The 25561-nt window shown below is 42.1% G+C and overlaps 1 long non-coding RNA gene across 4 annotated transcripts in view; it reads right to left on the bottom strand.

The window, feature by feature from the left end:
• Positions 1-309: 309 nt before the first annotated feature.
• Positions 310-25561, bottom strand: part of LOC142435945 (uncharacterized) — a 78901-nt gene continuing 53649 nt past the window's right edge. Inside the window, exons 4-8 of one of the 4 annotated variants that reach the window (XR_012781684.1) lie at positions 22722-22833; positions 22080-22261; positions 18887-19013; positions 9152-9245; positions 316-3060 (exon numbers count right to left, since the gene is read on the bottom strand). This is a non-coding gene — a long non-coding RNA (uncharacterized LOC142435945). Of the gene's footprint in view, positions 9246-10421; positions 14919-18886; positions 19014-22079; positions 22262-22721; positions 22834-25561 lie in introns of those variants that run through there. The other 3 variants (XR_012781683.1, XR_012781681.1, XR_012781682.1) reach the window with 3 other exon arrangements.

The raw sequence follows: 25561 nt of genomic DNA on the forward strand, positions 1-25561 counted from the left end.
TTGTCAAGTTTGGGCTTAGTTGCAGTTACTGTGATGTTCTATGTTGTTGAAGTTCATCCTTTTTTCAATGATATTTTGCTTTATCAAGCATGATGTCCTTTAATGGACAGATCTCTCAACAAATTTCTAATATACTTAAAATGAATTTTCATAGTATCCATTTATGACAAGCATTATAATTGTACAACTTCTAAGCTACAATTGACAGTGCATCAAACTATCAAGTTCTTCACTAGCACTATAATTAAAATGCATCATTTTACTTTTAAACAGCCTCATTCATTTTTCAACTTTCAGTGGCATATGAGACAATTAAAAATAAAATAGCTTGGATCTGGTAAATATTAGTTCTCAAATAGACACTGCTTTTTAAATGTTTAAAGAGGTCCTGGGAAACAAATATGCCCAGGGAAACACATCACTTGTCTATGGCTTCTGTGTATATTGATTGAGGTCCAAGTGAAATGAAATCCTTGACAACTTCAATGATATCTCCATTTTTCATGGTAATTTGTATTGGTCCTATAGTGAGGATTTTGGTTTTCTTTCATCGAGCTGTATTCTGTAGTTAAGGCACCAGTCTCTGATCTTCATCAGTACGTTTTTCAAGTCAGACTACCTTATGGCATGCAGTATTAAGGCATCTTCACACTACAGGGAATTAATAAGGCTTTCACAAATATTATTTCCGTGCTCTTCTATATTTAGGACAACTTCTTAGATTACTTTCTTTTTTTAACATTTTATTACTCATACAACTCTTATCACAATTCATACGTATACATACATCAATTGTATAAAGCACATCTGTACATTCTTTGTCCTCATCATTTTCAAAGCATTTGCTCTCCATTTAAGCCCTTTGCATCAGATCCTCTTTTTTCCCCTCCCTCCCTGCTACCCCTACCTCATGAGCCCTTAATAATTTTTAAATTATTATTTTGTCATATCTTGCCCTATCCAGCGTCTCCCTTCACCCCTTTTCTGTTGTCCCTCAGGGAGGAGGTCACATGTAGATCCTTGTAATCGGTTTCCCCTTTCCAGCCCACTCACCCTCTACCCTCCCAGTATCGCACCTCACACTCCTGGTCCTGAAGGTATCATCCACCCTGGATTCCCTGTGCCTCCAGCTCCTATATGCACCAGTGTACAACCTCTGCTCTATCAAGGTAGATTTCAGATCATGATAGTTGGGGGGTGGGGTGGAGGAAGCATTTAGGAACTGGAGGAAAGTTGTATACTTCATTGGTGCTACATCGCACCCTGACTGACTCATCTCCTCCCCTAGACTCCTCTGTGAGGGGATCTCCAGTGGCCGACAAATGGGCTTTGGGTCTCCACTCTACACTTCCTCCTTCATTCACGATGTTAAGTTTTTGGGTTTTTTTTTTTTTTATGATGATGCCTTATTCCTGATACCTTTGGCACCTCGTGATCACACAAGCTGGTGTGCTTCTTCCGTGTGGGCTTTATTGCTTCTGAGCTAGATGGCCGCTTGCTCACCTTCAAGGCATTAAGACCCCAGACACTATCTCTTTTGATAGCCGGGCATCATCAGATTCCTTTGCCACGTTTGCTTATGCACCCGTTTGTCCTCGACAATCGTATCATGGAGCTGTGCAGCCAATGATATGATTTTTTGCTCTTTGATACCTGAAAACTGATCCCATCGGGACCACGTGATCACACAAGCTGATGTGCTCTTCCATGTGGGCTTTGTTGCTTCTGAGCTAGATGGCCACTTTTGCACCTTCAAGGCTTTAAGACCCCAGACGCTATCTCTTTTGATAGCCGGGCACCATCAACTTTCTTCATATTTACTTGTTCAAATGCTTTGGCTTCAGCAATTGTGTCGGGAGGGTGAGGATCATAGAATGACAATTTAATAGAAGAAACTATTCATGTATTGAGGGAGTGCTTCAGTAGAGGCCCAAGGTCCTTCTGCCACCTTAATACTAAACCTATAAATATAGACACATAGATCTATTTTCCCATCCTCATATATATATATTTGCATGTACATGTCTTTGTCTAGACCTCTATAAATGCACTTTGCCTCCTAGTTCTTTTCTCTATTTCCCTTGACTTTCCTCCTGCCCCACTATCATGCTCCATCCCCACCTGGCTTACAGCTATACCTCTTCTTTAAGTAACCTTGCCCTTATCATTCCCTACCAGGCCAGCCACTCCCCACCTCGCCACCAATTTGGATCCCATGTTGCTCCCTTGTCCCTGGGTTTGTTAACACCACTTCTTTACGCCCAATCTCCCCCTATCCCAGGTACCCCCAGAACTGTCGGTCCCTTTGTTTTTCCTCCAGATAGTTCATCCAGCCTGTCTTATGTAGACAAACCTGTGGAGATAATAACATGCACAAAAATAAGACAGAGGAAAACAAAGCAACAGTATACAGCCAGACAACAAAACAACAACAAACCACTGACAAAGAACAAAACAAAACACATCAAGATAGAAAAGCTTGTAGTTAGTTCAAGGTTCGTTTGTTGGCCTTTAGGAGTGTTTTCCAGTCCAGTCTGTATGGGCACCACGCCCTGGCCCCAAATCCACTTTCAGCATTCCCTGGGGACCTTGCCACTCCATTCCCTTGCTGTTCTGCTGAACTCTCCCAGTGATTTGCCTCAGTGTGGTTGGATCAGGTCAGGTGCAATCTGCACACTGTGTCTCTGATGCTTTCTCCGGTAGCGCCATTGGTCACTGAGGGGTTTCATGTCTTATAGTGGGGGCCATGTTGTCCTCTCTGTGGACTGGCTGCTCTAATCAGGAACATCATCCTCACGGCCTGGTGGGCAAGTCTGTGCTCCACTCTCTCCTCCTCCCCTTCATCTGCGCCCGTGTGCTCTGATCCGATATATCCTTCTGCCCGAGCTGTAGAATCAATGTCGTCCTTTGAAACAAATTCTTCTTGGGGGAGGGGCAGGAATCCACTTAATTTTTGGTGTTGGGGCCAGCCTCCCAGACCTCTCCACTGGTTCCCTACTCCACTCCGGAATGCTGCATTCACACCTCGCGGCACTGGGTGGAAGTCTGGTCCCACTTTCCCTGTGGAGATATAAACAATACCCTCCCCTTGGGTGGGTTAGTGCCCCATGCCCCAGCTCACCTTTTCTTCCTTATATTCATCCTTTTATTTTTCTTTCCCCACCTCCTCCCCAGTTGTCTACTATGTGCATCCCTGGTTTTGATCTGGTCTCTGCCATACTACACAGTCTTCAACCCAAAAATGTGAGTATATAGTAACTTTTTCCCCTATGCCACATTAGCATTTTTTTTTAATATTTGCCTCAGCAGGATCATGTTTTACTTTTCCTTTTGTACCTGACTTACTTCACTTAGCATGATTTCCTCCAGTTCCTCCCAAGCCGGTATGTGCATCATAGTTGAGTTTCTTTCCCTGTGATCTATCTTTCTCAGAGTGGTGTGTTGAAGTCACCCACTATAATTGTCGGGTCTGTGATTTTTTCTTAATCTTTTGGAGTGTTTGGTTGACATATTCAGCTGGTCTCTCATTCAGGGAATATATGTTTACAATGCTTAGTGGTTCATTGTCTATGATTCCCTTGAGCATTAGATAGTATCCTTCCTTATCTCTTTTTATGGTTTGTACTTTGAGGTCAATTTATTCCGAGATTAGGATTGCAACCCCTGCTTTTTTTGTATTGCTGTGTACTTGGTAGGTCCTTCTCCAGCCTTTGATTCTCAGCCTATTTTTGTCTGTAGCCTTGAGATGTGTCTCCTGTAGGCAGCAAATGGATGGGTTGTGTTTTCTAAGCCATTCTGCTAGTCTCAGTCTTTTAATGCCTGAGTTCAGGCCACTGATAATCAGGGTTATTATCTCCATCTGTGGACTCTGTGATGCCATTTTATACCTTTTGTGTTGGGAGTTTTCCTACTTTCCTTTCTCATTAGTGTGTGTTTTTTGTGTGTATCATTCTTGACTTCTTTCCATCCTTAAACCAATGCTATCTTGGGGTCTCTTTTCTCCTTGTTGTGCTCTGGGTGAAGTTGTTCTATGTATTGGTCTCTTATTTGTGCTTGGTGAGTGTTGTTCATCTGCCCATACTGAGTCGGCGAGGATCTTTTGTAAGGCTGGGTTTGTTGTAATGTAATTTTTGAGTTTTTCCTTGTCTGGGAAGACTTTTACTTCTCCATCGATCTTGATCGATAATTTGGCTGGGTAGATATTCTTGGATTTGCGTTGTTTTCCTTCAATTTTTGGAGTAATGTCACTCCACTCTCTCCTTTTTTTCATAGTTTCTGCTGATAGGTCTGAGCATATCCTTATGTGGGAACCTTTATATGTGACTGCTTGTTTTTCCCTGGCTGCTGTCATAATTTTCTCCTTTTCCTCAAAGTTGGATAGTTTAACTATTATGTGCCTTGGTGATTTCATCTTGGGGTCCTGTCATGCTGGTGTTCTTTCAGCCTCCTGGATGGTTGCCTGGTTTTCATTCATTAGGCTGGGCAAGTTTTCCTCCAAGAATTCTCTCGCTATTGTAGCAGATGATTCTTTGTTGTGTCTTCCTCCGGTAGGCCAATAATTCTAATGTTCTGCTTCATAGCATCAGACATAGCTCTTAGGTTTTCTTCAGCTTCTCTGATGCTCTTGTTAGATTTTTGTTCACGTTTATTAAAGTCTGCTTGGCTGTCCTCCAAGACACTGATAGGGTTCTCTGATTCCTCCAATCAATTTTCAAGGAACATGATTGTGCTATTGTTTTTCATTATCTCCTCGCTAAGCTCCTGTATCGTTTCATCCTTTTTCTGTATTGTTTCCCTCATATCCTGCATGGCTCCAAGCAGCATTCTGAGAATTTCTTTGAGTGGCATCTCAATGTCTGCTTCTTCTATGTATGTTGTTATGTTCAGGACATCTTCTGCCTTTGTCTTTTTTTCTCCTGTTTTTTTCGTTGAAGTCGTTAGGGGTGATGGCTTTTTGCGTTGAGTTATTTTAGAGGGACCAGGTGCCATTTTCTAGTCTCTCTCTGGAAGACTTACAGGAATGCTTCTTCGAACTGCCTACAGCTGATTTTGCTATGGTATTAACCTACCACTTTATCTTCCTGTGGCTTCCCTATCAGGGGAGTACCCCAGATGGCAGGTCGGCTGCCTGCCCCAGTGTTGCACAGGCTGGGCTGATGTTCCTGTTATTGGTTTGAATGTTGAAAAGTGTTGGCTGAGCTGCCTTATGTCCCCAGGTACTCAGGCAGGAACTCCCTGGTGAGAAGTCTGAGGAGTATCCCCTGGAGAGCAAGCAGGCCTTTCCCTAGCCTTTGGCTATCTATGCACGGTGGAGCTCACCTAGCTGGGTGTGGCCAAGGCGCAAATGCCCTAGGGCAATGGGAGTGCCCCATATGTCTGCAATGGAGCATGAGAGAGCAGGGTAGGAATAAAGAGCAGGGGGAGAAAAATTAAAATGTTAGACTAGACTCTGCAGGGGTATAGGGAAGTGAGGGAAGCAAAAGCAACTATGTAGCTGAGTCCCACTCCCTGCCTGTGGAGCTGCAAGGGCTTACTCCCTGCCCCAAGCCCCAGCTGCTATCCACAGCTGAGCCCCAAGAGTCGCAAGAAAGCTGCTGAGCAGCCCCCAAAGAAGTGGGGGGACACAGAGCAGAGATGTTAACAGATGCAGCAGTGTAGCTGAACCCTGATCCCTGCCTGTTGGGCTGTGGGGTGTTGGGTTTAGTCCCTGCTCAGACCACGTAGGCACCGCAAGCTGTGGCCATGACATGAAAAAGCTCCTGTGCAGCCCTCCACGGCTGTGTTGGAATAGAGAGCAGAGATATAAACAGAAGCAACAATGTAGCTGAACCCTGATCCCTGCTGGTGGAGCTGCCAGGGTCCTGTCCCTGCCCTGAGGCAGGCAGGGGAAAATTGTGGCTGTGTTTAGACCAAGCCCTGCTACAGGCTCCAAATGGCCCCGGCTCCGGCAGATACATTGGCTGGGCTCCAAATGGTCCGGGCTCCAGCAGTTACAGTGGCTGGGCTAAGGTCAAGCCCCCGGCGGCTTCCAGTGATGTAAGCCAAAACCCACAGGCCTTCAAAACCCAGTGGATGTGTGCATACTTATCTTTATGATGCACCTCCTGCGATCCAGCAGCTTTGAATTTCCCTCTAAGCAACTCTCCTGGGCTGGATTCTGCAGAGTCCCCCTGGCATGTGTCACTACGTTGCCATCGTCCTGTGGGCTCGAACTGATAGTCCTTAAATTGGGGATAGGATTTAGTGCAAGCCCCAAACCCATTCTTTGATCTATTACTTTATTACCTTTTATTTGATAAAATTAAAATTATTTAACTTGGGAACCACTGTATAGGTCATATTGTTCCATAGTTCAATTCTGTCAAAACGAATTGTGCAATTTCTTGCATACTCATACATGTTTTCCAAATGATAGGGTTCCTTCCTAGACTTCTTGAAATCATCTCCCTTTTTTCTCCTCCACCCTTCAAGCACCCTAAAACCTTGTTATGCTTTCTTTCCCTGTGGGCACAACATCCCTAGGTTTCATTTTCTGAAAAATAACCAAACAAATTACACTGCTTCAAGACGGTGAGCTCCAATGGCGGCACACCTGTGAGAAACAGCCTAATGTAGATGAGTATAAGCAGACTGCAACAGAACAGCCACACAGTTGCCAGGATAATACGTCTTAACACAGCACACTTGCTGTACCAAGACTTGTTTGTTAGACAACCAATAGTAGACAGCTCTTGGTACAGCTATTTTCTTCAACCCCAGACACCATGTGTTTTCCAGCTTAATTCCTCAGGTTATAGTGAGTCTGGGGTAGAATCCAGTTCCCCCAGTGGAGTTCCCATTTGGGGATCCCACAGAAGCAGCTCTGCAGCATGACTTGTACTCTGAGAGTCAGGATTCAGTTTCCCACTGTTCTGTGACATCTGACCTGGCTTCCCAGGTAACCCCAGAGTCCTAAGTCAGCTCTGCTCTCCGAGTGCAAGTCATGAAATACCCTCCCTACCTTTTGATCCGAAGAGCACCTGCAGTCTCTCCTTACTCCACTTGGCTGTCAGCTCTCCTTTCCCACACCCGAGCAGACATGCACTTACGTTCACCCAAAATTGACTGTTCCATCTCCCCTCTTCAGTGCTGCCCACGCCCTACCATCACTAAGCCTCACCCCTTTGAGAGGGCCACCACCCTCTCCAGGGGACCTCACCCCAGATCCATATTGCTACTACTCAGCATCCTGCCCCCTTTCCCCCACCAATGGATCCCAGCTATCAGGAGATCAGGAAGTGTCCTCTGGCCAAATGACCTCCACTATACTTACCTTAACCAGAGGATTTGTGGTTCATGGCACTGGTCCAGCTCTTTCCCAGGCGATCTAGCTCCTAGCCAGAGGGCCTGATGACGTGCAAACTTGAGTTTGTGCCCTTTCTGCGACTTTTTCCAAGTGGAGTGAACTTAAATAGCATTTGTCCTTTTGTGCTTGACTAACTTCACTAAGCATGTCTTCCAGATCCTTCCACGACTTGAAGTGTTTCAATGCTGCTTTTTAGGGATTCATATTATTTGTGTGTTTACATCAGAGTTGGTTTTTTTTTAATGTATCCACTTTTCTCTTGATGGGAATTTAGGCTGTTTCCAGCTTCGTGCTATTGTGAACTGTGCTGCAATGATCATGGGGGAACACATGTCTGTTCATCATCTCTTTCTTATTTCTTTGGGGTATATGCCCAGTAATGGTATTGGTGAGTCAGATGGTAGTTCAATTTCCATATGTTTTAGGTATCGCCATATCGCCTTCTATAGTGGCTGTACATATTTACATGACTACTAGCAGTTGTACAAAAGTCCTTATCCCACCAGACCCTGTCCACCCTTTATTGTTCTGTTATGTTTTGTTTTTAAATTGGGATACATTACTGGGCTTTAGTTGGTATCACATTGTTGTTTTGATTTCCAATTCCTGAATGACTACAGACCTAGAACATTTCCACATGTGTTTATTAGCCATTTATCTATCATCTTGTACGAATTGTTTGTTCAGGTCTTTAGCCCATCTTACCAAGTTTTTTTCTTGCTATAACCTTGTAAAATTCTGTGGATCTTAATCATCAGTCTTTTATATGATGTGTCATTACTAAATATCCTTTTCCAGTCTGGGGGCTCTCTTTTTACTCTTTTATTAAATAAACTCTATTGATTTACACAAGTGTTTTCTTTTTCATAGGTCCCATTCATCTATGTTACCTTCTATGGAGTATGTTTCTTTTGTTAATTCTGCCAACCCATGTATTCCCTGGACTAATGATCCTGCTAGCTCTGGATTTTACATGTAGGTTTTAATCCACCTGGAGTTATTTTAGTACATAGAATGAGATATTTCATTTCATTCTTCTGCAGGTGGTTATCCAGATTTTCCAGCACCATTTATTGAGGAGGGCACCTGCTTCCCATTTAATGTCTTTTGGGCCAATGTAAAAATCAATTGTATGTGGATGTTTTTATTGTTGGGTTTTCTGTCCTGATTCATTGACCTGAGAATATTGGTCTTTTAAAATAAATTTATATGCTGTTGGATTCTATTGACCAGGGCTTTGTTGAGGATTTTGGCATCTATATTCATGAGAGATACCAGTCTGTATTTCCAGAGGTTATTGTGGTTTGGGGCAAGGGAGGAGTATAATCAATCCACTACAGTCCCTTATGTACCCTGTGAATTATTTTTAGAAGAGTGCACTTTTATTGTGCTTATAACAGTGGTTTCCTAAACAGCTCAGAATTATCCGCTGTTTATGCGTGGTCCTGGGGTGTCAATTTTCTATTACAATGAATGGCCCAGGGAGGAGTGTACATTCAGAAGTGGATCAGGCTACAGTCTGGGCACCAGTTCTGAAAGGTACCTGGCCTGTGCAGGACAAGTGCCGGAAACCTGGAAATACCAGGTCCTATTTCTACTAGCACGGTGAGGCATTTTGTGATTCCTTTCTCAAAGCAATATAGAAACACCTCCACCGACACCTAGCCCTGCTCCTGGCAGATACCAAGCACTCCTGTTTCCCCAGTGCTGAGACTCTCTCCACGTGGCCTGATCTAATCATCTGCAGGAAGGAGCTGGGCATAGCTAGGGATTATCACCAGTGGGAGCTCTCCTCCCTCTGCAGACCTTGTGGTTCAGCATCAAGCCTCCAGTTGTCTCTGCAGGCTTCTGTGGGATGATCCTGAAGTATCAACAGTTCGGCCGGGAGTTGCCACAGCATCTGCAAGGGAAGCAAAGCACAGGAAGGTGCTGTGAACTCCGACGGCATGATTGAGAGCACAGCTGTGCTCTCTGTGGATAAACCAATTTAAAGGACACCTGGTATTATATCCCAGGCCCCAACCCAGCTACCTACCTGCAAATTTGGCAATCCCACAGCAGTGAGCTGTTCACAGGGCCGATCCAACACTTAGCTTTCCTTTTAAATATAATTTTTCACTTGCTTTGCTTCAATTTAAAGGTAGATGTACAAAAATAGCCTTATTCTTCCTTCCAATAGTATCCCCCTCTATTGTAATGTAAGGTCAACTTAACAGCATGAATCTGTTAAACCATTGTCTGCGGTCCCCAGCAAAAGCACAGTTTACCAACAAACACTGCATGCAACAGTACTTTGCACACACAGAGAAGAGATGGAGCTGGCTCATCAGTAATGGGTCTCACTACCCCCAGCCAGCAGTCTCACTTTGCGACCAGTGCAGGGATGTTGTTTTGTAAGCATCCTTCGTTTGAGCTGCTAAAAGAACAGTGTTCCCTCCTCACCAGCAAAGATGACAAAATAGGGCTGTGCTATGAGGGAGAATCTACTGGAAGGCAGGGAGTTAGTTTTGTCGTCGTTTGTATTCCTTGTAATATATTTAACAATCAGTTTGGGGAATGTTAGCATGTGTTCAACCAAAGGTAGAAGGGGCAGGCTGTAGGACACCAGACCTAAAGAGTATGTTTGAACACAGAAGCCCTGGAAAGGCAGTGATCCAGCAAGGTCACCACATCCCAGGAGCCAGACTGACATAATTGATCCTAAACACAACTGGTTCAGTCCTGGACTCCAGGGAAGGACAGAAGAGTACACTTGGACTGCCTTCTTCCTCAACTTGCAATTCCTTTTGGGTTCACCTCAGATGTATTTTGCAATTGGGGGTAATTCTCTTGAGTTTTGTTATGTGTCTTTCTGTTTAACAGTATACGAACCCAGAATTGATAAATGTATAGAGGCAGCAAGACAAACAAGGATTTCTTGGAGATACAGTGGGGCAATGGGTGGGGTAAAAGGGAGCCGATATTAAAAAGTTCAAGAAAGATGTTTTCCTCCTGCTTGATGTGATGGAACTGTGGGATGATATGATATCTATGTTACTATGGGTAGACTAGAGAAACAAATTCATAGACACTCACGTCCTTGAGAAATAGCTTTATGTACAAGAGAACTCAAATATCAAGAAAACATCCCAGCCCAGTCCAGATCAATTCCTTAAGTCCAATCTTAGACCATATGTCCGATACCTATTTTTAAAGTCTTCTTCAGACTCACAAAACACATGCAATGATGCCAAATGCAGCAAGAGCACAGGCCAGTGGGTGGGAAGTCTTCTGGATCTGGTGGCATTGTAAGCATCTCAGCGCTCGCATGGGTCCACGTGATTTCTCCAGCTGAGAGCACTCACATAGTTCCACATGTCTTGTCAGCTGCAATGTCTCCCAGGAAGTCAACAGAAAGAGACAGAGAGAGACAGACTCCTACATTCAAGGAGGAATGAAGGAGTTCCCAGAATCCTCAGGAGGCCACTCCAACACAGAGGCCACATTGGCTATGATCTGATTAACTGGCTAGACTCCACCCCTTCACTCTTAATCCTGTGAAATTGACAAATGATTATATGACGACCACAGCTAACTATAAGATGGTTTGGGCAAAAAAACAAATAATCAAATAAAATAATAAACATAGATTATTTCATTATGAAATTTTTTATTGTAAATTCAGTTATTGGTTTATATCACAATCCCTTTTCCTGTTCAATATTTTAAAGTTTTTGAAATATTGTACTGGCAAGAATTTCTGTCCGTTTGCAGCTATGTGTGCAAAACTTTCTGTCATGTATTGGAACATATTTTTCTCATGAAACATGCAACAAAATACTATTTGCAACATTCTTCTCAGGTGTAGTTCAGTGGCATTAGAGTATTGTTTTCAACAATTAAAAACATCTGCAAAATTTCCCATCAAACATAACAGAAAACCACCCCCAAAATAATTCTGACTAGAAACTTTCCCCTTAACATCAAATAATTAACTAAAACGTTCCAGTTTCAATTATTTTGAATAGAAGCCTGATTTAAATACTTCCCCGTTCCTCTGTAAAGAAGGCAGCCTAAATCCTGTAGAATATCTTTGTCTTTGAGCCAGATTTTCTTTACCAGTATTTTTTGTGGCTTATATCTCAATATCAAAATCTGTATAAAGAGCTATGTCTGTAGATCATACTTCCTTTCACTGTATCCAGCTCACAGTGTTTGCAACTTGTAGCACTCTCTACCTCTAAAGCTTTTCCCACTGAGGGACCAGAGGTAAAAATAACCTCTGGGAGAAAGTTGACTTGCAGGGGTGCTTAGGCCCCACAGGAGCCTGGATACAGACTGTAGTTAGAGCTGCTGTGCTGACCACTATGGTAGCTCCAGTGCCCGTGTTTGGAAATCTGCAGAGACAACTCCAGGTAACACTCCTGACCAACAATCTGAATGCTTATGACCAGAGAAAATGTTACTGTGTGCCCCACAGAAGTTGGAAGACTGTGTAAGCCCAGGAAACACCTCTCCTGTATGTGATGGGTTGCTGTCAGCAGGGGGCTCAGAATACCCATCACCCACAGAGGGTACTAATCCATGGGAAGAAATATGACCTTCTTAAGACTTCTGTGGGTTCCTGTTTCCCCACAAATAACCTTGTTGGTAGGAAACACTTTTTTTCCAATATTAAACATGGACTATAACGCAGTATATTTTATCCTTTCCCAAATATTCTGAAATGTTATAGGGGAAAGGAGTTTTAGGGAGACATATACTTGTTTCCCTACGTGGTCAAAGGAATGAAAAGATTCAGGTAGGCCTAGTCTTGATTCCATTGCATGGTAAGCCTAGAGATTGTCTTTAATTTCACCAGATCATCTGTGTACTTCTGATGGTAATAGATGTAAAGCTACATTAAACTTAAAATCTACACAGATGTCCACATGATTGGTAGAGGGAAGACCTCAAAGAGAGGGCTGTGTTCTCTCAAGGACTCCACCAGCATCACTTTTCTAGTGTGAGTCCCAGAGGCAGGGGCCCCATTCAGCCCTTTCCACCTTTACATACCATGCACCTCCCACACGCAAATGCCTGACAAGAACCCAAATAAAACCACAACATGCAAGGACTTAAATTCATATTCCTTCTCACCTGGAGAGCATTTTCTGGGTGTCACGAATCTTATCCACATGAACATGAAGCATGTGTGGGTTTTCCTCTTTCTGGCAACTCAGGGTGGTGAGTGGTTCAGGGAGTCAGACATGAAGTCTGGGAGTGAAGAATCGGGGCACATGACTCACTGGGTTTCTCTCTATCCCCAGCTGTATAGGCCCAGGTGCAGGTACAAGAGTCAGGCCCTGGACTAGTGAGGCCCTCACAGACCCTATCTCTCACTTGTGCGGTCTCTAGATTGTCTTTAACCAGCTATCATGTGACCTGGGTCCACCGGGCTCCAGGAAAGGATCTGGAGTGGATTGGGATAATATGGGAGAATGGGGGGCACAAACTATAATCTAGCTCTCCAGTACTGAGTCAGCATCACCAGGGATACATCCCAGAACCAGGTTAATTTAAAACTGAGCTCTGTGAATCCTGACGTCACGGCCATGTATTACTGTGCAAGTTACACAGTGATGGGAACTCAGTGTGAGCCCAGACACAAACTCAGTTTCAGCAGAGACAAGGGAATGAAGGCAGTGAGGCTTTCCTCTCAGAAGCTGTGGTTTCCCCACCTTGTCAGCACTTCTCCAGGGACTACCGTGTATAGTCTAGGGAACCTTCATGCATCTGAGGAAGAACATGCACTCTGTGGAAGTCTGGAAGGTCATCTGTCGCCAAAATGGTGGGCCATGTCAGTAGAGGGACAGCAACACAGAACACGGGTACCCATATGGTAAGTCACAACTGTCCGTTCACACACTTGGCCCAGGCCAAACTCCAGCACCTCTTCCTTTGTTTTGAAAGCTTTGTTACACTAACTCCAATGAAAGTTTTTCTTGATGAAAATTTCTCATGATTAACGAGATCTGATGCCCACATATAAGATGTTCCACATTTAATTCATGCAAAGGGCTTTTTTCCTTTTGTCAAATCTCTGATGTGCTGTAAGGCATTGTGTCTGGCTGAAAGCTTTTCCACATTCATCACATATATGGGGTTTCTCTCCAGTATGAGTTCACTGATGAACAGTAAGAGAAGCCATCCAGATAAAGGCTTTTCCACATTCATGACATACATGGGGTTTCTCCCGAGTGTGAATTAGCTGATGAACAGTGAGAGAAATCTTCTGGATAAAGCCTTTGCCACATATATAGGGTTTTACTCCTGTGAATTTTTATATGAGTTTTGAGATTTCCTTTACGAATGAAGCTTTTGCCACATTCACCACATTTATGTGGTTTCTCTCCACTATGAGTTTGCTGATTAATAGTGAGAGCAGTCTTCTGGATAAATCCTTTTCCACATTCACCACATACATGGAGGTTTTCTCCAGTATGAGTTCGCTGATGAACAGTAAGTTTACTCTTTCTGATAAAAGCTTTTCCACATTGACTACACACATGGGGTTTCTCTCCAGTATGAGTTCGCTGATGAACAGTGAGAGCATGCTTCCGAATAAAGGCTTTTCCACATTCACCACATACATGGGGTTTCTCTCCAGTATGGGTTCACTGATGAACGGTGAGAACATCCTTCGTGAGAAAGGTTTTTCCACATTGACCACATACATAGGATTTCTCACCAGTATGAGTTCGCTGATAAACAGTAAATTTACTCTTCTGGCTAAAGCCTTTGCCATATTCACCACATACATGGGGTTTCTCTCCAGTATGAGTTCGCTGATGAAAAGTGAGAAGAGTCTTCCTGATAAAGGCTTTTCCATATTCACCACATATGTGGGGTTTCTCTCCAGTATGAGTTTGCTGATGAGCAGTGAGATCACTCTGCCTAGTGAAGCCTTTCCCACATTCACTGCATACATAGGACATTCCTGCCACATGAGGTTCCTGATGTCCCTTGAGGTATGATACACTGTGAAAATTTTTCCCACATTGCAAGCATTTTCCTAGCTTTTGTCCTTCATGACTTTTTTGATAATGTTCATTGAGTTTGAACATTTTCTTGAATATTTGCCCACACTGACTGCATTCGTAGGTCTTATCTAGTATACCAATAATCTGGTGTTCATAGAACACAGAGTCTTCAATGAAGGTTGTTCCACATTTATCGCCTGTGTGTGGTTTCTCAATTTCATCAGACTCCTGATGCTGAATGCACTGTGACTTCATGAACCTGGGTGGTTCACACTCAGGGAATTTCATTTCAGTATTAAATTGCTCTTGTTCACTGTGGAGAAAAGTTTTCTCATCTTCAGTGAGCACAACTGACTTCTGTATTTTGTTGCTTCTGTTCTGATTTAATTCCAGAATGATTAAATCTGATTTTACATTTTTTTCATGTAATCCAAACATCTCATAAGTTTCCTTTGGAGGAAAATTATTTTTATGCTGAGAATATGTATTACATTTGTAGCACCATTCCATTCTGTCAATGTATCTTTCACATTGCAAGTGCTCAAGCAAATGATCATCATCTTTCTGGATTTCTATAAAAGAACACAACATTGACTCTTTTAAATATCTTGGTTTTCAATGGACCCCATAAAATACACATTGATATAAAGTAGATCTTTAGTGACAACCCTCTTTTATGACTATAAATAAAACACTATGCTTAATGTTTATTGCCCATTGGACGAAATACAATCATGTAAACAATTCAAATGGTAAAAATAGTTACTATAGAAATCAGGTTGGATATGAAAGTGATAAATGGACACAGGTTTGATATTTGCTTAAAGAGGTACATGAATACATACAACAAACATAACAGAAGGAAGACATGAGACCAATAGACCACAGGAGTGATATGACTTGCTAATTCCATTTGGTAGAGGTTAAATGTATTCATTTAATCAATCTTTACTGAAAGACAACTAAGTGCTAGATAAAGTTGGGAATGCGAAACATGGCGAATATTCTACTTGGGAGAAAACCATTTTTACAGGTATATATGAAAGGGATTATGGTACAGAAACACATTCCTTATGTTTGTGGAGCCTGTATTTTAGCTCACAGCACTCCTCTTACAGTGCTGTCCTGTGGTGGCGTGCAGGTTGCTGTGATGCCAGAAGCACTGCCACCCAGTGTTTCAAATACAAGCAGGACCACCCATGGTGCACAGGTCTTAGTGGATTCTCCAGAAATAGGGACTGGGAGGAAGATCTGGTGATCGACTTCTGGAACATGAACCCCTCAGGTTTAATGGCAATGAAATAACACTGAACAAGTACTAAATCCTCAAAGTACAGTCAACCATAATGATGTAGATGGAGGAAAAGCTTTGGGGACCTTCAGTGCTTGACATGGCATGACTGAAAATGAGAAAAAAGAGCTGCTAATATCCTCTAGTAAATGGAAAATGGCATACATGCAATATTATCATGAAAAATTGCAAGTTGTCAAAACAAAATGGAATGGTAAAAATTGATAGTGTATGCATTATTCAACTTTAATAGACTGGTACTGGCTATTTTTAATTAGATAATCAAGTGGTTTATAAGGCTGAGATCGACAAATTCAAGAAGATTGGCATCATATTCATTATCCAAAAGCACACTGCAATATCTTCCCTGATGTATAATTTTGTCAGTGGTAGGCTAATATTCATATGCCTGCAAGCAAGACCAGTTAGTACAAGTGTTATTCAGTTTTGTGCACCAATTAAAGCAAACATAGAAGCATTCACAAAGTTGGAGAAGAGTCCCAGTCACATACTCTTAGTTAAATATCATCGCCACACTATCCTTTCATTGTAGTGCCACCTTAATGATATCTCATACAAGCGCATGGCTAATTACTATCTGCCAGCAGCTTTAAGGACAAGAGCAGACATGTTGTTGTTATTGTTCTCCCCGCTCAGGAGACAATTACTCCACTCCACCTACCCTCAGCACTGGTCTTAAGTTGCTCATCCAATTATTTCAGGGATCCCGATGCTAAAGATCCTGCCTACCTTGTTAGGTAGCTAGGTGTCTGCCTGTGTTTGTGTGGGAGGCGGGGGAGCTGCATGCCCTGAGATTATATAAATTGGTGAAAGAATGCAAAGCCTTTTTATTTCTGCCCTTCAATTACACACCAGTCCTTTAGGACCCATCCAGTGGGCATTTAAGAGAGAAAGAGATAATTGATTCCTTAAGTGACAGCAACAAAGGGAACCTGATTGCTTTCAAAGCTAGGCATCTTTCAGCTGAGAAGCAAGAAGTCAGGCACCTGTAGCAGCTGTATACTAACATCTTCCTGGAGGGCAGTTGGGGGGAAATCTCTGTCTGGAGATTGCTCATTAGCAGTTCTAGCTTTGGGACTTGTGGGGGTTTTCTTCCAACACTAGAACTGGTCTTCCAAGCCCTGTGGTCAGGAGTACAGATATAAGGCTGCTGCTCACACTTTCATCCAGGTTCTGTTTACCACCACAATAATGAAATTGAGGGGAGAAGGGATAAAGGAGAGCTGATATCAAGGAATTAAAGAAGAAAAAGTTTTCAAACTGTGGTAGCTATTGTACAGGACTGCTCCATGTAATTGAACTATGGGAAGTTATGATATCTATAAGAGCTCCCAATAAAATATTTAAAAATATATATTGAAATTTTCACATGAATTTTTCAGCCTGACATTGATCAACCAAACAATCATACACACTGATAAGTGTAAAATTTGGGGAAAGTAGCAGTAGTTGGAAAATGTGACCTTAGTAACAGAAATGACACACAGGTTCACTGATAACATTTTGAGACTAATGATGAATTCATAGCAAATTCCTTATTAAACACCAGAAATGGAAACTACACATATGGATTTTCCGGAATGGAACAAATGAAAATCAAATCAACCACATCTACAGAAAGAAATGGTGGAGAAGCTTATAAGTCAAAACACGCCCAGGGGTTAACTGTGGAACAGATCATAAATTGCTCAAATCCAAGTAGAAGCTAGCCAAAGTAGCTAGAGCACAGCTTAGAGACTATGTAAAGAATAAACATGAGGAATAAAAGTCTGACTGAAGACTAATGACAGAGACCAGATGAGATGTGGGATGACATGAAAGGCAACTTACACATGGAAACCAAAAGGCTACTCAAGAGACAGAAAAGAAAAGAGAGCAATATTGAATGTACTATGCATTGTTTGAATAACAGCAATAAAACCTATTGGAATATACTGCAAAAATGTTCTTTAGAAGCAGCAACAGTCATCTTTCGTGTATTGGACCTGTTAAGAAGGGGTGGGCCTAAGGAAGGGACACTACATAGTAAGAAATATATAGCAGACATTGCTTAATTAAAAAAAAAACATGCCCTTTCCACTTACAAAAATTATTGGAGGAACAGACAACTTAAAAAAATCTTACAGGTAGAAAAAAATGTAAGGTACAGTGCTAAAGTATACTTTAAAGCTGATAATTTTCTTGCTAGGAAGATGATTTTAGATACCTGGAAACAACAGAAGTCATAAATATATTTCACCAAAAGGAGTAAAATATTGGGAAATATGTCTGTTAAAGAATTCCAACAGAGAAGGCAAATTGACCATCTCTCTAAGAAAACAGAAAGAACTGACATCACCTGCATGAAGAAAACTTTAAAGGAACAGGACACCAAATGAGAATATGGACACCAAATCTTTAGAGAAACTCCAAGGGGGGAAGCTAAGGAAGCACAAAGGAGACCCGTTTATGGTGGGAGCTCAAGATGCAAGATGGTGCTGCATACTGCAAATGGATATCCATTCTTACTCAGTAGGGGAGGAATGTGCTGTATTCAGAGGACAGTTACTAATTCAGAGTTCTCTGTTTGGAGAGAAGCGTGCAAGACAGATTTTCATAGTAAAGTGGAAACATAAAAGAAGGGAAAATTTCAGAATGTTAAAGAAAATTATGGAAGCAAACACACATAGTGTAAAACAAGAAAATGGAAATCTAATCTCATAAGAGCTACAGGTGTACTTCCCTCAACATCTTGGACAAGTGAACTCTCACATACAAAGTAGCACACACTTTTATGCATTTTCTGACACCTTTCATAGATATGAGGCCTTCTCCCTGTTCAATCAACTACCCCAGCCAATTCCCCTTAAGGTGTTTTGACCATGCATCTGAGAAAATTCCACTATAGCTTGCTTCTAATACCAAACACAGTTCTCTTGTTCCAACTGAGAGAAAGCTTCTGGGGTGACAATTAGATAACCTGTTTATGGGAAATTACAGAATCATGGACACACCAAAATTAACGTAAAGTTTGTAAAGACTGCAGTTTTGTATTTCTAGAAAAATAATGTTCAAAGGAACAAAGTAAATAGCATTCTTTCAAGGGTAGAAGACCTAACCCACTAACCTAGGATGAGACAATGCAATGAGAATCTACCTCTTTGAGAATACCACAAACACCGCAAAGTTTTTAACATATAAGACAGGAAAAGCCAGTGACGAGGTCAATGACTTGAGAATTCTCCTCACCAATGGAAACCAGGTTGCGATAGTTCTCCAACATCACATCCTGATATAGGGTTTTCTGAGCAGAGTTCAGGAGCTGCAATTCCTTCCGGGTGAACTTTACAGCCACATCGTTGAATGTCAGTGGTTCCTGTAGTAAGAGGGGTCTACTTAATGAAGTATTTTCCATTTGAAGATTTAAAAAAAATATATCTTACAGTAAAAAAAGCAAAACAATAATAAAAACTATTGTGGTAGTTCATTCCATAATGCCTCATTAACTGAGGACTTGGTACAAAATATTTTACCTTATTTCTACATTCACGACCATCAGCCGAGAAAACTAGCCCTAATTTTAGAAAGATCTCCAGTGTTCTGAGAAATAAATGTTTTCAAATACATTCTCCAGGTCAAATACAGTGCCCCCACAATAGCTAGCTCCACATTAAGGAGCAGGCTTAAAGGAGCTCCCATAGTAGAGGAATCATTTCTGTACCTGGCTACTTCACTATGCCTGAAGGTTATCTGTATATCTGAGCAATCAGGTTCTAGAGCCAGCCCAACATAAATGTAGCAAACACCTGGGGAGGGCACAGGGCCGGTTTGAAGTCAACTAACACTAGGTCAAGATGGTAACTCAGCATCTTGCTTGTTTAGAATTTTACCCGCTTATGATATGACCCATTAACTATGTACATGCTAACTGCATGACACGAACGCCTTATGGAAAGACCTGTAAGCTCCATTATATATACCCACTGGAAAATATATTCACTCTCTCAGGCCTGACATGGGAAGAGAGCCCCTGTGTCCAGCTGTCTGCTCTCTGTCTTTTAATATTTTCACAATTGCAATGTCACTCCTGAGGATCACTTTTGGAGTGTTGGGGACCCCAGTGCCTGAAAATAATGCACCCACTCTTAACATTAGAATTTTGAGTTCCAGTGACATTATCTGAATGTTCTAGAAATAGCTCAGCTTTATAATCACACAAGGTAGATAAAGACCTATTTGTTATCAAATGGCATTAGGGTTTCTACCAGCATCACCATTATTAGAGGCTCGGTACCTTCAGTGGCAATAAGTACTGGGAACAGTGCAGATGGGGGAGGTCAAACATACCTCAACTCTCCAACACTTTTTGTCAACTCTAAAACAAGTCAATCCTTCCACACCACTCTGTCTCACTTCTGGGTTTGATAATCTGTTGCTGTGGTCACACAACACTCAATAGATCAAAGTGGTCTATTAATGAACAAGGTACAACTCGGGATCAGGAACAAGAAGCTATAAGTCAGAACCAAGATCAGAATGTTCATAGACATTATCTCCCTTACTGAGTGCAGAACAACTTTCTAAGCTCTTAAAGGCCACCTTAGGACAAGCTCCTCTTGACAACCTTAGGACAAATTCTCCTCAGCCACCTTTGGAGTGAATTATCTTAACTTTAATTGCAAGGTCCTCTTGAACTTGCCATCTTTCACCACATGCTCTCCAAGGCGCCCCCAGCCTAATTCTGCTGGGTGGATCTCTGGAGCCTTCCTAATCTTGCCTAGGCAGGGAAGATGCTGGGTTGGCCCAAGAAGCCAACATATTAAGAGGGAGAGAGAGAACTGCCTGCAGGCATGGTTTGAGAGGAGACAGTGAGGCATTATCCTGTCATCTGAGCTGTTGATTTGGGTTTATTAGCCCCTGCAGCCACACAGTTCAGAATGAACCCATGGATTAGGGATTTGCAGCTTCCAAAAAATTAATGTGGCATTTCCTTGAATGGCAACTATGAGCTGCCTGTGTGACCTGACTTGAGAGCTTCCTCCACTCTATGAGCCATTAGCTTGCTGTCTGACCTTCCAATTTGGGTTCCTCAGCCCCTGCAACCTATTAGCTGACGAGATTCAACAACTTCTCTTTGTGAGGCAGTGGACTGTGGTCTGACCTGATGATCTGGTTCATCAGCGTTTATAAACAAATCAATGAGGAAAAACCTACAGACTGATTCCTGACCTTTATATAGATCTGGAACTCACCAGCTTCCACATCTTGAAGTGCGATTTATTTACTTGATGACTTTTGAGTTTTGTGAGATGTTGCTGAGCAAATCATGGACCATCTTGAACCTCTACCACATAGGGATGGGTCTACTGCTGCTCCTGCAAAATGAACTGTACTATTCATGGGTCAAGAGCTGCACCAATGGAGACAATGACCAGGGTAGAAGGGACAGGAGTGACAGAGCCAATGGTGTCAGGTCCAGAAAGGGCTTTTCAGCCAAGAAAGTGGGACAGGCAGGCAAGATCAAGAAGAGGATATCCAAAAGTAGTTGAGAGGACCATATAAAGATGGAACTAAGAAATGAGCCTATCTTTAGAAGGAAAAATGTCTGATAGGGGACAGGGAAAACAGGCCTTCCCTAAAGAAGAGCAAATGTGCCTACATGGTTCTTTAATATGAAAGTCAATGTGTAGCCTACTAATTCTGATACCAAATTATACTCTGTTACTGAGTAAAACTTGTACCTGTGACTCTGGACTGTAATTAGTCCATGGCCACTGCAAAAAAAAAAAAAAAAAAAGAATAAGCTGAGTAGGAGAGGAGTGTGGCAAAGATACTGGTGTCAGACTGGAAAACCATTGGAGGGTACAGGTCTGTCTAAGCTCTGCCTCATATGAATCAGAGCTGATGTTGACAGTTAATTCTCTCTCCTGCATCTCTAGTTAGAGGAGGTGAGATGCTGTCTCATTTTTAAACCACTAATGCAACAAGACCCATTTTAGATGCATTGATGAGAATGCTGCTGTGTGGGAGAGTATTTAACATATCACCTTCAGAAATAAGCATTAAAGAAAGTTACTCAAACAAAAATCCCATGGACTACTGAACTCTCCTAAAGAAGTGATTTTATTTCTCCTTAAAAACCATGTATAGCATATAATTTGAAAGATATGCTGGCCATAGAATAATAAATTATGAGCTGGAAGATAATGTTATCCAAAGAATCCTCAGTGCTATATTATGTTCAATGTCAATAGTTTATTGTTAATCCTATGATCAATATATTCCTAATCTTCTCCAGCCAAATGTTGAAATCAGAGTAAAAGTTTAGCTCTAAGTTCTACTATTTCAAATTTCTGCTTTTCCAATGAACTGAATCAGTATTATACAGGCTTCTACAATTCCAGTAGAAAATACAGAAAAGGATAAAACACATCAGAAGCACCTGAGCCTTGGCCATTTTCTTTGGTCCTTAGGACACTACAGGCAACTGGGATGCTCTGTCTTATCTGGATCAGCTCTAATGATGCTCACAAATTTCAATCTCTCGTGAGGAAATCCCAAAAGTAATAATACAAGGCACTCTTCCTCCTTCCTCTAAGCTGCTGGTGATGCACCATCGGCAGGCTGATGGGAGAATACAGTGTAACACATAACCAATAGGTCCAGGTGCTGTTACTGTTCTTTCCTTCTTCTAAACACCCAAAGTCCCCAATACTGTTAACGGTGCCCTTACTGAGTAATGGGAAACATGCTTATACCATGAGCAATAAAATCTAAAACTCATAATGTTCACACATGTGAATAAAAGATTATTTTATAACAAATAGAGATTGGGCAATCAAATATAAATATAAAAAAATAAACAAAGAGTTGGATCCCTACCCCACAGCATACAAACTACCAATTCCTTACTGTGTGACTCTCAAAGAGAATGACAAATCAATGAACCTTTAAGATGATTATGTTAATTAAAGCATCTGGAAACATTTTACATGGGATATATAAAGAGCTATTATAAACTAAAGATTATTTTATAGGAGAACTATAAATTGTAAAATAACTTTAGAAACACTTTTAAACTCACCATCAAGTAGAGTTAGACATATAAGCTGCCGATAGGACACAGGAGAACTGCTGTACAGAGCTTCCAAGATTCTAAAGCCATGACAGGATGCTAATGGGTGTGTACCTCTGACCTTGAGGATAGAAGTCCAACACTTAACACATGTCAAAAACAAGGCTCCATAATAAACATTTATATGACATTTATTAGATTGAAATTTATATCTATACATATATAAATTACATATAAATGTAAATGAAGAAGTATATATCCCCCAATAATGAGTGCACTTTTGAATCCCAATATAGATAATGTTTTTAATATACCATTATTTGTAGTACCTAATGCAGTTAGATCAGTGGTTCTCCACCTATGGGTTGAGACCCTTTTGGGGGTTGAAGGACCCTTTCACAGGGGTTGCCTGATTCATAACAGTAGTAAACTTACTGTCATGAAGTAGCAACAAAAGTAGTTTTATGGTTGGAGCTTCACCACAACATGAGGAACTGCATTAAAGGGTCGCAGCATTAGGAAGGTTGAGAATCACTGAGTCAGACAGGAGGTCTATACAAGTACACAGTCTAGCTATGCCCCCTTAACTTCCTCCAAATTATTTACCTGGGTTTGTCGCCTGCCAATGTGAACGAGGAAAAGTTGTCCCTCATAGTGGTTACTGTCAGGCTGCTAATTGCAAGGTCAGCAATTGGAAACCACCAATTTCTCCTCGAAAGCATGAGTGACATGGCTTTTTACTCCGTTATAAAGTTACAGTCTTGGAAACCCACTGGGGCTGTCATATAAGACAATCGGGCAGCTTGGCCAACAATACATTGGTACCGTTGTGCCTTGTGGTTATGTAAATAAACTGTCTGAAACCTAACCTACAGATTAGTTACTTTGGAATTCATGTTACAACTAATTGAGTTATTTCAGAGACAGAAATTGGGATCTCACTACCAACAAAAAAGAAGAACCAGGGGGACTTCCGGCAAGATGGCGAAGGAGTAACAAACACCAGAGGAACTCCACAGAATTCAAGCTAGGAGAGTTACTTAGAGATAACTGAACACTGCTGGAATGCAGGAGGAGCATCATAAAGACAAGTAGGCACAGACCCATGGGGTTTTGAGGGGCTGGGGGCTTTTGGTTTACTTCAGTGGAGGCCGGCTGGGGCTTGACCTTTGCCCCGCCACTGTCTCTGCCAGAGCCAGGACCATTTGGAGCCTGTAGGGCTGCTTGGTCTCAACACAGCCACAGTTTGCCACCACCTGCCTTGGGGCAGGCACTAGACCTTTGCATCTCCTCTCTGTCACCCTATCAGTCTTGGAGGGCTGTGCAGCAGCCTTTTCTCAACACAGCCACAGCTTGCTGCTACCACCTCCGAACAAGGATTAAACCCTTGCAGCTCCTCTGGCCTGGATAAGGGCTCAGCTACATTGTTGCTTTCTATCCATCTCTTCACTATATTCCCCCTCCCCCACCCCTCATGGGCACATTTGGCTTGCTTTTTAACTTTTTTTTCTCCTCTTTTCCTCTTTCTTGGTCTCTCACACTCTACTGCTAACCTCCAGACCACTCCCTTAGCTTAGGGCATTTACACCTGAGCCACACGCAGCTAGGTGAGCTCCACCCTGTGTAGTTAGCAGGCTGGAAAAATCCCTGCTGGCCCCCAACAGGGGATACTCTGCTCAACTTCTGACTGGGGAACTCCTTCCAGCCTTTGTGCCTGTGGGGCATAAGGCAGCTCGGCCAACACTCCTCAACAAAAGTTACTGCAGGAGCCTCTGCCCAACCTCTGCAACACCAAAGCAGGCAACCCTTCTGGGTCACTCCCCCGAGAGGGAAGCCACAGGAGGACAAAGTGGTAGGTTAATTCCATAGTGAAATAAGCTATAGGCAGTTCAAAGTCTCCCAGAGAGAGCCAGTGCTCTTCGACTCCCTGGAAAATGGCACCTGGCTAATCTAAAACAACGCAACACAAGCAGCCATCAGCCCCAAAAACCTCAACAAAAAAAGGAGAGGAACAAAAGGCAAAGCCAGAAGATGTCCTGAACATAATGCATGCATAGAGGAAGCAGACATTGAGCTGCCACAGAAAGAAATTTTCAGAATGTTACTTGGAGTCAGGGGATATGAGGGAAACAATACAGAAAAATGATGAAATGATAGAAAAGGTAAAAACCATAAATCAAAGAGAAATACAGGAGCTTAGGGAGGAGATAACAAAAACCAGTAGCACACTCATGGACCTCGACAAGCAACTGGAAGAATCAGAGGCCCGCATCAGTGACTTGGAGGACAGCCAAGCAGACTTCAACAAACGAGAACAAAAATCTAATAAGATCATCAGAGAAGCTGAAGAAAACTTAAGAACTAAGTCTGATGCTATGAAGTGGTACATCATTAGAAGTATTGGCTTACTGGAGGAAGACACAACAAAGAAGTCATCTGCAACAGTAGTGAGAGAATTCTTGGAGGAAAGCTTCCCCAGCTTAGTGAATTAAAACAAGGCAACCATTCAGGAAGCTGAAAGAATCCCAGCAAGACTGGATCCCAAGAAGAAGTCATCAAGGCACATAATAGTTAAATTATCCAACTTTGAGGAAAAGGAGAAAATCATGAGAGCAGCTAGGGGAAAACAAGCAATCATATATAAAGGTTCCCAAATAAGAATATGATCAGACCTATCAGCAGAAACTATGAAGAAGAGAGAGTGGAGTAACATTTTCAAAAAATTGAAGGAAAACAATGCAAACCCAAGAATACGCTACCAAGCCAAATTATCAATCAAGATAGATGGAGAAGAGTCATTACATTGCACACTCATCTCGATAATATGATCACTGAAGACAGATTTGTGC

This window comes from Tenrec ecaudatus (genome assembly GCF_050624435.1).
Source record: "Tenrec ecaudatus isolate mTenEca1 chromosome 15 unlocalized genomic scaffold, mTenEca1.hap1 SUPER_15_unloc_1, whole genome shotgun sequence".
In the NCBI taxonomy this organism is placed as follows: domain Eukaryota; kingdom Metazoa; phylum Chordata; class Mammalia; order Afrosoricida; family Tenrecidae; genus Tenrec; species Tenrec ecaudatus.